This window comes from Echinops telfairi, unplaced genomic scaffold (genome assembly GCF_000313985.2).
Source record: "Echinops telfairi isolate 266 unplaced genomic scaffold, ASM31398v2 ScPeMD7_70;HRSCAF=299, whole genome shotgun sequence".
Classification (NCBI taxonomy): domain Eukaryota; kingdom Metazoa; phylum Chordata; class Mammalia; order Afrosoricida; family Tenrecidae; genus Echinops; species Echinops telfairi.
Genome location: NW_022103968.1, coordinates 71,646,905 through 71,656,804, shown reverse-complemented (window position 1 = coordinate 71,656,804; position 9,900 = coordinate 71,646,905). Strand labels below are relative to the sequence as shown.

General features: G+C 43.6%; 1 pseudogene; it reads left to right on the top strand.

Annotated features, from left to right (window-relative positions):
* Nucleotides 1-6,786: 6,786 nt before the first annotated feature.
* LOC101648140 overlaps nt 6,787-9,900 on the top strand; it is a 6,790-nt pseudogene continuing 3,676 nt past the window's right edge.

Below are 9,900 nucleotides of genomic sequence, written 5' to 3'. Positions count from 1 at the left end.
TTGTCATGGTTCCTATCATTGTGGCTCAGTCTTGTTAAGAGCATCCTTGTTACAGTACCTCTCTGTTGAACAACTATACATCCTCACTATATCTTTTCGTCTCACTGTCTTGGAAAGAACTTAGAGAGGGTTCAAAATATAAGGCAACCCGGCAGTGAGCACCCCCGTCCCCCTCTTTGCACTCTGCCTTCAGGTCTGGCCCCAACCTGGCTCTTGACTTGAAAGCCAGAGCAGAGGGCTCATACATACATCACTATGGGTGGTTTCTTTAAGAGTTTCCAAATAATCACTTAAGCGTCACCATAGCAGCCTGAAGAGTTTCCATGGAGACTGGAGCAAGAAATGCCCCTATGGAAACCCCAGGGACACTAGGAAATCACTACCAGGTGGATGGAGCTTGGGAAGGAGAAGTTGGACAAATCCAGGAGTCCCACAATTTTGTGTGCCGTCACACAGAGGGACTTTGAGCAAAGTCAGAGAGGGCAGCTTCGAAAGGCAGGCAAGTTAATGACCTCCAGAAACTAGGGACCCACGTGATGACTACTATGAGATGCGTAGAATACATGTGGGAGGAAAGAGGAAACTAGTCATAATGGTGGTCCCTGGGACAAAGGGAGGTGGAGAGATATTTTCACTGTACATTCCTCTGTACAGTTTAATTTTCTTTTATATAGTTATATATGAATTATTTCAAACTTTAAACTACCATTACTATTCTCAAATTTATATAAAGTAGGTATTATACTCATTATCAGAAACTTCCCCTTCAAGCCTGGAGCTAAACTCATCCCTGTGACTCAACTTTCAGCCAAACTGTGTATCATTATTCACTCTCAGCAGCAGCACCGCCGGCCAGACCCAGACATGTCAGAGTGAGGCCAGGAGGGCACGAAGAGAGTAAGTCTGTGGTAGCTCTGGGCCACCCTTCATGGGGCACTCTCAGGGCAAGAGATATGAACCAAAGTCCAACGTCCGCCAGTTCTAGGCCCATGGGCTAGTAGTCACCTTCTTCTTCTCACACGAGGGAGTTTTAGCGCTGAGTCCAATGGTTACTGGTGGGTTTGAGGTAAAGCTCGGTTCACTTAATGGAGTCCTTTGGTGTGGCCGATGAAGGGCGACGTGCACTCCCAAAGCATGGAGTCGCAGTCCTAGGAGTCTAGTCACACGTGGACTAGATCACCAAGGGCTGCATAGAAACTAGGTCAAAAGTGTCTAATGAGAAACCTAGTGCCAAGCAAATACCCACCCCCCCCTCCCCGGTTCTACATGAGTCTTAAGAGTGTTTTTCCCCCAATGGGAGGTTGCTAATCCCCATTTTGCTGCCCAAAGAGATGTAATTGCCTTCTCTGAGATATACATATGCTCCCCCATCTTGACTTGAATTTCCATGAAGATTGCCTTACCATGAGTTGGGGTGACATTAGCACAGTTTTGTAAGTCAGCCAATGAATGATCTTCTCCCTCTCCTCAATCTTGAAAAACTGACCCCGGCTGAGGCGACGTAGCTCCTCTGCTGACGTGGTTTATAAAATGCCCATTTACAAGGGGTGATTTCTGCTTCTAGGGCACTAGTCGGGCTCCCTACCTTCGTCTGTAGGGCCTGGGTTAGAGGAATGCATGCCCTGGGAGCAGTGGCCTGCCTTTATCATGGTTGGGCGTTGACGGGTGGAGGCGGAAGCAGCCCTGGGTGCCCACGGGCGGCGGGCAGGGAGGAAGAGGCCTGCCTCAGGGCTGCTGTGTCCACGTGGACACAGCGCGGGCCGGCTGGGGCCGAAGGACTGGGAGCAAGTCCGCTTGGAGGGGAGCGGCTCAGCTGCTGGGGCCTGGGGCAGCCGGAAGGGTAGGTAGGGTATTTCTATCCCAGCTGTTTTGTGTATTGCCAGGTCACGTCCCACAATGGTTATACACATTTTCTTGATTTTGTTTGCTATTTACAACAGGATCTTGGTGACTGACTGGTTTCACTCAGCATGTGATGTCCTTTAATTCCTTCCATGTCATGAGGAATGTCAGAAATTTATCATTATTCTTTACCTTTGCCTAATGTGTGTGCACTGAAGTTTCTCTATCCATTCTTCCACTGATAAGCATGTCGGTTGTGTCCATGTGTGGAGAGTGCTGTGTTGAGCATGGGTGTGCGTATCTATCTCTGTGCTGTCTTCCTGTTTCTTTGGGGTACATGCCAAGGAGGGTTTCCTGGATCATATGATATTTCTAGTCCCAGTGTTGAGAGGGACTGCATACTGTTTGCCACAGGAGTTGTACTATTTTATATTCTTTCCAGCAGTGTAGGAGGGGTCTCATCACTCCAACTTTTTTTTTAACTTTGTGATCAATGTTGGGGTGAGATGGAATCTTATTGTTTTCATTTGCATCTTTCAGATGGCTAGTAATCTCTAGCATCTCTTGATATGAATGTTGGCTACCTGGATTTCTCCTTTGCAGAATTATCTATCCATGTCCTCTGCCCATTTTTAAAATTAATTATTAATTTTATTTTCACTACTACAACCAGAAGCATGATGTTTTTCATTTTTGTTTATTTTTGAATGAGTAAAACCATTTTAAAAGGAAATCATTTTGCCTTTCAGCTAACTGGAGAATGAGTGGAGTAAAAACCAAGATGAAACATATTAGGAACAGGCGGCATCCTTATCCACTGGAGAGTCCTGGCTCATTTTCTTTTTTAAAATCATTTTATTGGGGGCTTGTACAACTCTTATCACAATCCATACATACATCAATTGTGTAAAGCACATTTGTACATTTGTTGCCCTCATCATTCTCAGAACGTTTGCTCTCCACTCCTCTGCCCATTTTTAATAGGATTTTTTCCCTTGTTGAAGTGATACATTTTTCTTGTCCTATATGTCATTGCCCCCCGATTTTTTTTTCCAATTTGGGGTCTCTTTAAACTTCTTTGGTGAGGTTTTTGATGTACATACGTTACTTATTTGGGGAGGCTCGGTCATCTATTCTGTTTTCTGCTGTGTGTCTTTTTCGTGTTTGATAGTGTGTTTACACCATGCATTAGGGGTCCTAGGTTTGTCTGTATTGTTCACACAGTTGTAGAAAGTCATCAAGTCCAGTCTGGGTCAAGTCCATGGGTCAGATGTTAAGCTAGAGGGTGTTTTTTTTTACTCACATAGCTGCCAGAGCCAAAGAACAAGAAAGCAGGGAGACCAGAGGCTGGTGGAAGCAGAAGCAGATGAATTCAAGGCCAGCAAACTGGCTTTTGTCAGTCTATCTAGTTGTGGGCCTTCCTTCACTTTACCAAGCATAATGTCCTTCCCCAGGGACTGGTCTCTCCTGTCAATATGTCCAAAATCTATAAGCTGAAGTCTTGCCATCCTTGCCTCCAAGGAGCACTCTAGCTGCACTTCCTCCAGGACAGACTGGGTTGTCCTTTTTGCAGTCCATGGTACTTTCAATATTTGTATCCAGCTCCACAATTCCTATATATCAATTCTTCCTCAGTCTTCCTTATTCAAAGGCCAACTTTCACATGCATGCGAGGCAATGGAAAAGACAATGAATTGGGTCAGGGGCACCTTCATCCTCAAAGTAACAGCCCTGTTTTTCAGTTCTCCGAAGAGATCTTAAGCAGTAGACGTACCTAACACAACAAGTCTTTTGATCTCTTGACTACTGCTTCCATGAGCATTGATTGTGGAGCCAAGCAAGACAAAATCCTTGACAACTTCAACCTTTTCTTCACTTATCAGGATGTTACCGATTGATCCAGTTGTGAGGATTTGGGTCTTCTTTACATTGAGTCATAATCCATACTGAAGGCTTCCGTCCTTGATCTTCATCAGCAAGTGCTTCAGGTCCTCCTCCCTGTCAGCAAGCCAAGGGAGTGTCAGCTGCATATCGCAGCTTGGTAATCAGCCTTCCTCCAATCCCGATGCCACACTCTTCTTCATATAAACCAGCTCCTCTGGTGATTTGCTCAGCACACAGATTGATTAATGGTGGTGGGAGGACACACAATTTTAAAAACTTTTAGCCCATGTACTGTTCCTTTTTTTCTGTTTGCATAACTGCCTCTTGACTAATGTGTTTGAACACAATCAAGTGGTCTGGAATTCCCATTCTCAGTGTAACAATAGTTTATTATGGTCCACACAGTTGAATGCCTTAACATAGTCAATAAAACACAAGTTGACATCTTTCTGGTATTCTCTGCTTTCAGCCAAGATCCATCTGACATCAGCAATTCTATTCCTTGTTCTATGTTCTCTTCTGAATCTGGCCTGGACCTCTGGCAGTTCCCAAAATAATTGATAAAAATATTCCTCTGGAGATAGGAAGGCAACAGGGTCTACTGATAAGATATGGTGGATAAACATTAATCAGACTTGACTTTTTCTCTTGCTTCATCAAAGGCTTGTCTTTCCTTGTTTGTCATTTCTCCATTTTCAGCAGGTAAATCAACATTAGTTTCTTGGTTAACCTCTTCAACCTGTTTTCCCTTTGCTCCCCTTACCCCTTTTGCTTGTACTTTTTGTCTGAAGCTTCATCCTTTCCTACTGCCTTTTTTGGACTTTGTCTCCGCTTTTTCAGACACCAATTTCACTGACGACCTCTCTGATCTCCTGGGCTCCTCTTTCACCACTACTTAAGTGGAGCTGACCTGACTTATGGGCATCTTGGCTGTGGGGAGGGCACTTGACAGATACCCAATTCCAGGGCTGCTAGGCCACAGTGGGGGCAGTCGATGGTACTTTCAATATTCTTCACCAACAGCATAACTCATACAAATGAATGCTTTTTCTTTCTTTTGTATTCATCATCCAGCTTTCACTCGCATACGAGGCAAATGAAAATTCCAAGGCTTGGGTCAGGTGCACCTTAGTCCTCAAAGTGATATTCTCGCTGGTCTACACTTTAAAGGGGCCCTTGTACAACACATCTACTGCAATGTCATTGGATTTCCTCCCTGATACTTCAAAGAAACATTGATTGTAGATCCAAACAAAACCAAATCCTTGACTTGAATCTTTTCTCCATCTATCATTAGGTTGCGTATAATAATTTTTTTACAGATAATGATGGATATGAACCAGTGTTGGCAAGAAAATGGAGACACTCCCTCCAGTCACTTTGGTCAAGCCTGGTGTATGGCTGGATCAATACCAGGCTGGCTTCTAGCAGCAAGTGACCTTGAATCTTCCCCACCCGTGCGGAACTGACCAGAGCTAGCTAAAACAACTAGCAGCGAGTGACCTTAAATCTCCCACACACACCTGCGGAGCTGACCAGAGTTGGCTAATGACCTGCTTTATTCTCGACCCGCTGCTCTGCACCCGGCAAAGCCCATTTGGCTCAGTGCCCGCTCTGTTCTTGGCCCACCGCTCTGCACCCTGCACGAATACACCCAGAACCAGGAAGACACCTTACATTCCAGAAACCTGGACATGCCTGTATCTCCCAATCCCTGATTACTTTACCTTATATGAACTCAAGACAGCCCAGTCACATGTTCCCTGGCCATATAAGCACCACCCCTGTAGCCTGGGGTGCGACTCCCTCATCCCAGACACTGTGGACCGTGGGACTTCGCCCAGGCTGGGTTTTTCTCCCTAATAAAGCCTGTTTGCTTAAATTCAACTGATTTGATCTCTGGTGCCTCTCGACTACCTTACACCTGATAATTTTGCAAATAACTTAGAGTTACCATTAAACCAAACCTACTGTTAAGTTGATCCCGACTTTTAGTGGTGCTTTAGGAGAGAGTAAAACGACCCATAAAGTTTCCAAGTCTAAGTCTCCACAGAAGCCAATTGCTGACAGTTGTTGATAGGTTCAAACTGCCAACCTTTTGTTTAGCAGCCAGCTGCTTTAACCACTGCACCACAGGGAACCCGATAGAGTTGCCATATGATGCAACAATTTCATTTCCAAATACAGTATATGCCAAAGAGAAGCGAAAGCCTCTGCCTACATAAACACTCCTGCAGTGGTATCTGCTTTTGCAGCCTCGCCCCCACCCCCACCCTGGATTTCTCTGGTACGCCCCCCCCACCCGAGCCACCCACCCCCACTCCCCCGCGTTGGCCACTTTGAGAAGCACCCCGAGACCAGAATACGATGTCACAAGAGCCTTAAATTCAGGAATGTGGTAAGGTGGGGATTGTGTGCACACTTATTGGTGACTTTTACCTCCACGTACTTTCTGCTTACCTAGAGTTATTTGTCTTCATTATATTTACACGTCCAAGTTTTCATTTATCTTGTAGGTTTTGATTCCTCCTTTATATATTTGTTGCTAATTTTTTTTCCTACTGTGTGGTGTCTTTCTCCCTTTAAAAATTTTTTTACAGTGCCTATTTTAGTGTAGAAGTTACTCATTTTTATGTAATTAAAAACGTTAATCTTTTCCTTTAGGGATCCTGGGTGTTATATCACATTTGGGAAAACCTTTTTCCTCCCCAATGATTAAGAAACAAAACATTTTCCTTGTACTTGCATAGCTTCATTTTTGTGTGTGTGTGTGTCTTCTAAAATACACTGTGTAACCTAGGAAGTACTCTTGCCAATAATGTTTATTGTAAGCCTAGCAGAATCCTTAGATTTGATGTCCAGCTGGGATACATTTAGAGGAGAGGAGAACACGTTAAATGGCATGAGGAGGAATCGATCAGAGGAAGCTAATGTTTGTTTGGGATAGTCTGCAAAATGCATACCTCATTTCCATAGAGTCTGTGTGGGGTTTTCAATACATTCACAATATTTTGATGCTCTTCTCTTGTCAAATGGATCTTAATTCTCCTGCCCTTGACCATGGGCTTTCACGTAGTCACCTGTTTCTATGACGAGAGTACAATTGAAGTGATGGGTTGGAATTTCTGAGGTCAGGTTCAGGTAAAACTGCAGATTATATTTTGGATCTTTCTGTCTCCCATGTTGTGACCTGGGGGAGCCAGAACCTGCATTTTAAGGAGCACTATGAAAAGCTGAGGTGTGCCTGTTCTGATCCATGGCGCTTTCAATCATCTCTCACACAGTGAAAGTTGAATAATGTCTAAGGAAGACCGAAGAAGAATAGGTTTCAGTGAGTTGTGTTGTCAAAGAATATTGAAAGTACCATGAACTTTATTCAAGAAGAACAAACAAGTTAGTGTTCAAAGAAGTATTGTTAGAATGCTCCTTAGAAGCAAGAGTGGCAAGATTTTGTCTTATGTACTTTGGACCTGTTATCAGGAGAGACCAATTCCTGGTGACATGATTGTGCTTCTTGGTGGAGTGGAAGGGCAAAGAAAGAGAGGAAGACCCCCAACAAGTTGAATTGACCCAGTGGTCAAAACAATGGCGCAATCATAACAATGGTGAGGTATGCACAGGCCGGCCATGTTTCCCTCTGTTGTGTTTAGGGTCACTATGAGTTGAAGCCAACACGAGGGCACCTAACAACAACATAGAAAGCCCATGTGGTTAGGAACAGTAAGTAGTACAATTGGAAGGTTAGCCTTTGCCCTAGTCAAGTCACCAGGTGACTGCAGCCCTGGCTGACCCCTTGACTGCGCTTCAAGAAATCCTGAGCTAAATCACTCAGCTGAACTCTCCCCACACTCCTGACCTGCAACTGGGATATAATAAATATGTGTTCCAGTTTGTGAGATGTTATGGATGATAGCGGAAGCCCCAAATCCATTTGCAGGGCCCCTATGTGGATTGCGTCTCTGGTGACTCCCTACTGACCCTAGTCAAGGGTGGTGAATAGGCTTACTAGGAGACAAAGAGCATTGTGAAGTGGCTCTTAGCAGCTGTAGTTAGGCTAGATGTAACACCTTGTTATTTGATCTCCCTTTTCACTCATTTAGAATTTATTCTGGTTTTTCAGTATTTTCTGCTTTGTCTTCGATTGAGGTTTTTCTCTATTTAGGGATTGTTGCTGGGATTTTTTTTGTTTTTGTTTTTGTCTTTGTTTTCTATGTTTTCCTGTATAGTGAAGTCAGAATAGGGGGATTTATGAAGACAGCAACTGGATTCATAGTTACCTGGGGACACATGGGGGGTGGGGCGGGAGTCAAGAGCAATGGGTACAAGAAAGAAGAAAATGTTCCAAAGTTTATTATGGTGATGATTGTACAACTCTTCTTGATATGATTGAATTACTGAATGGTATGCTATGTTAACTCTATCTCAATTAAATAATTTGAAAAATACACAAAACTCCCACATTAATATTCAAAATGTTCCATTTCTGGGATGGTTTCCCCTGGTTCTTGCTTCTCAATGCTGAGAGAATTCACATGGCAGAAGCACGTTTATCAATCTGGGTAACTTTTATGAAGCACAGGGCAGTTTGGGTTAATACAGTCTCAGCTAGTTTTCAATGAAAAAGTCAGCTTCTTTTTTTGACAGGAGTAGAACTTTTATTTTTTTAATCATTTTATTAGGGGCTCATACAACTCTTATCACAGTCAATACATCAGTTGTGTAAAGCACATTTGTACATTCATTCCCCGAAAAAGTCAGCTTCTAGGAGGCGTGGAAAACTACGTGGAAAAATGGGAGGAAAGGGGAGGCCCAGGCACTAAAAGAGGAGATCCAAAACCTTAAAAAAAAGAGAGAGAGCAAGAGAGTGAGAGAGGTCCTGCCCTCCAGAACCAAAGTGAGTGAGCTCTGGAGAGGCAGCAAGTCCACCCTCCGTTCCTGCCTTTGATCCCCTCCGTCCCCCACTTGGGGGGCATGGCTGAGGGTATTGGCCTTTCTTGGTGGCTGAGTTGAGGTGCCTGTGTGATGGAGTGCTACTGACTTTAACCTGCAGTCTTGGTGACCTTGGTCTGCACATGCTCAGCTTTGGATCTTCCCCTCAAGTTTCTAATTTGTGCCTGATTTCTTTCAACCCCCTTTCATTGTGGCATGATCAGCCAATTTTCACTTAGTGTAGGCATTTAGTGGACACAACCCCCTTTATCCCTAATCTTCCTGCCTGCCATTAGCAGCAGCATTTTATTATTAACAGAATCATAATGTTTCCAAAAGGTTTGGAAGGAACCAAAATTTCCATAAGCTGATATGTAGAGAAATAAAATTGTGATATAACCATATAATCTGCAGAAAGAATTATATGACTGGGGGTTGGAATCTACTTTCAGTTGCTCTGGATTCCACTGCCTTGTCTCATGCTCTGGTCACTGGCACTGCTGTTTCTCTTCTGGTGTCAAAACGATCTCCTGGGTGAAGGAGGTTCAATGTGCAGGAACCTGGGAGTCCAAAGGACACGCACCATCCCTAGTTATTCTCTCATGCTAATAGTAAGATTCCCACTTAATACTTCTGAGATGACTGGTTTTATATCCAGCAGGATGACACTCACAGTTAACCATGTTAGTAAACACAGCTGAATCGTATAATCCAATCATATCCCCCACCCCCACCCCGGCTTTATTACCTAGACACATCAGGAAAATGAAAGTTGTTATGTGGGAGTAGCAAAGGCTAAGGCTAAAAGAGCCATGTTAAAAAATTGACTTCATTGCACAATGCAATGTCATTTAGTAGTGAAAGGGAAGAAGTACATGCTATATGTAATGTTGATGAACCTTAAAGCAGTTGTTTGAATGAAAGGAACCATTTCAAAAGACCACATACTGTCTGCTTCCGTTGATATGAAATGCCCCCAGTAAACACATCTAAAGAGCCAGGAAGTGACTGCCAGTGGCAGGGGCAGAGGGGCAGAGGATGAAAGTTGCCTAGGGTTTTCTTTTCAGGCAATGAAATGTTCTAAACATGATTGTGGTGATGATTACATAACTTTGTGAGTATACTAAAAGGTATATAATTGTACATTGTGGGCTTCAAAACCTTTGTGGAAATTGGAATGAAAAGATAATGGAAGTTTTCAACTCTTAAAAGTTCCTTAAGAGTTGAAAGCTTAGATGAGCCAGT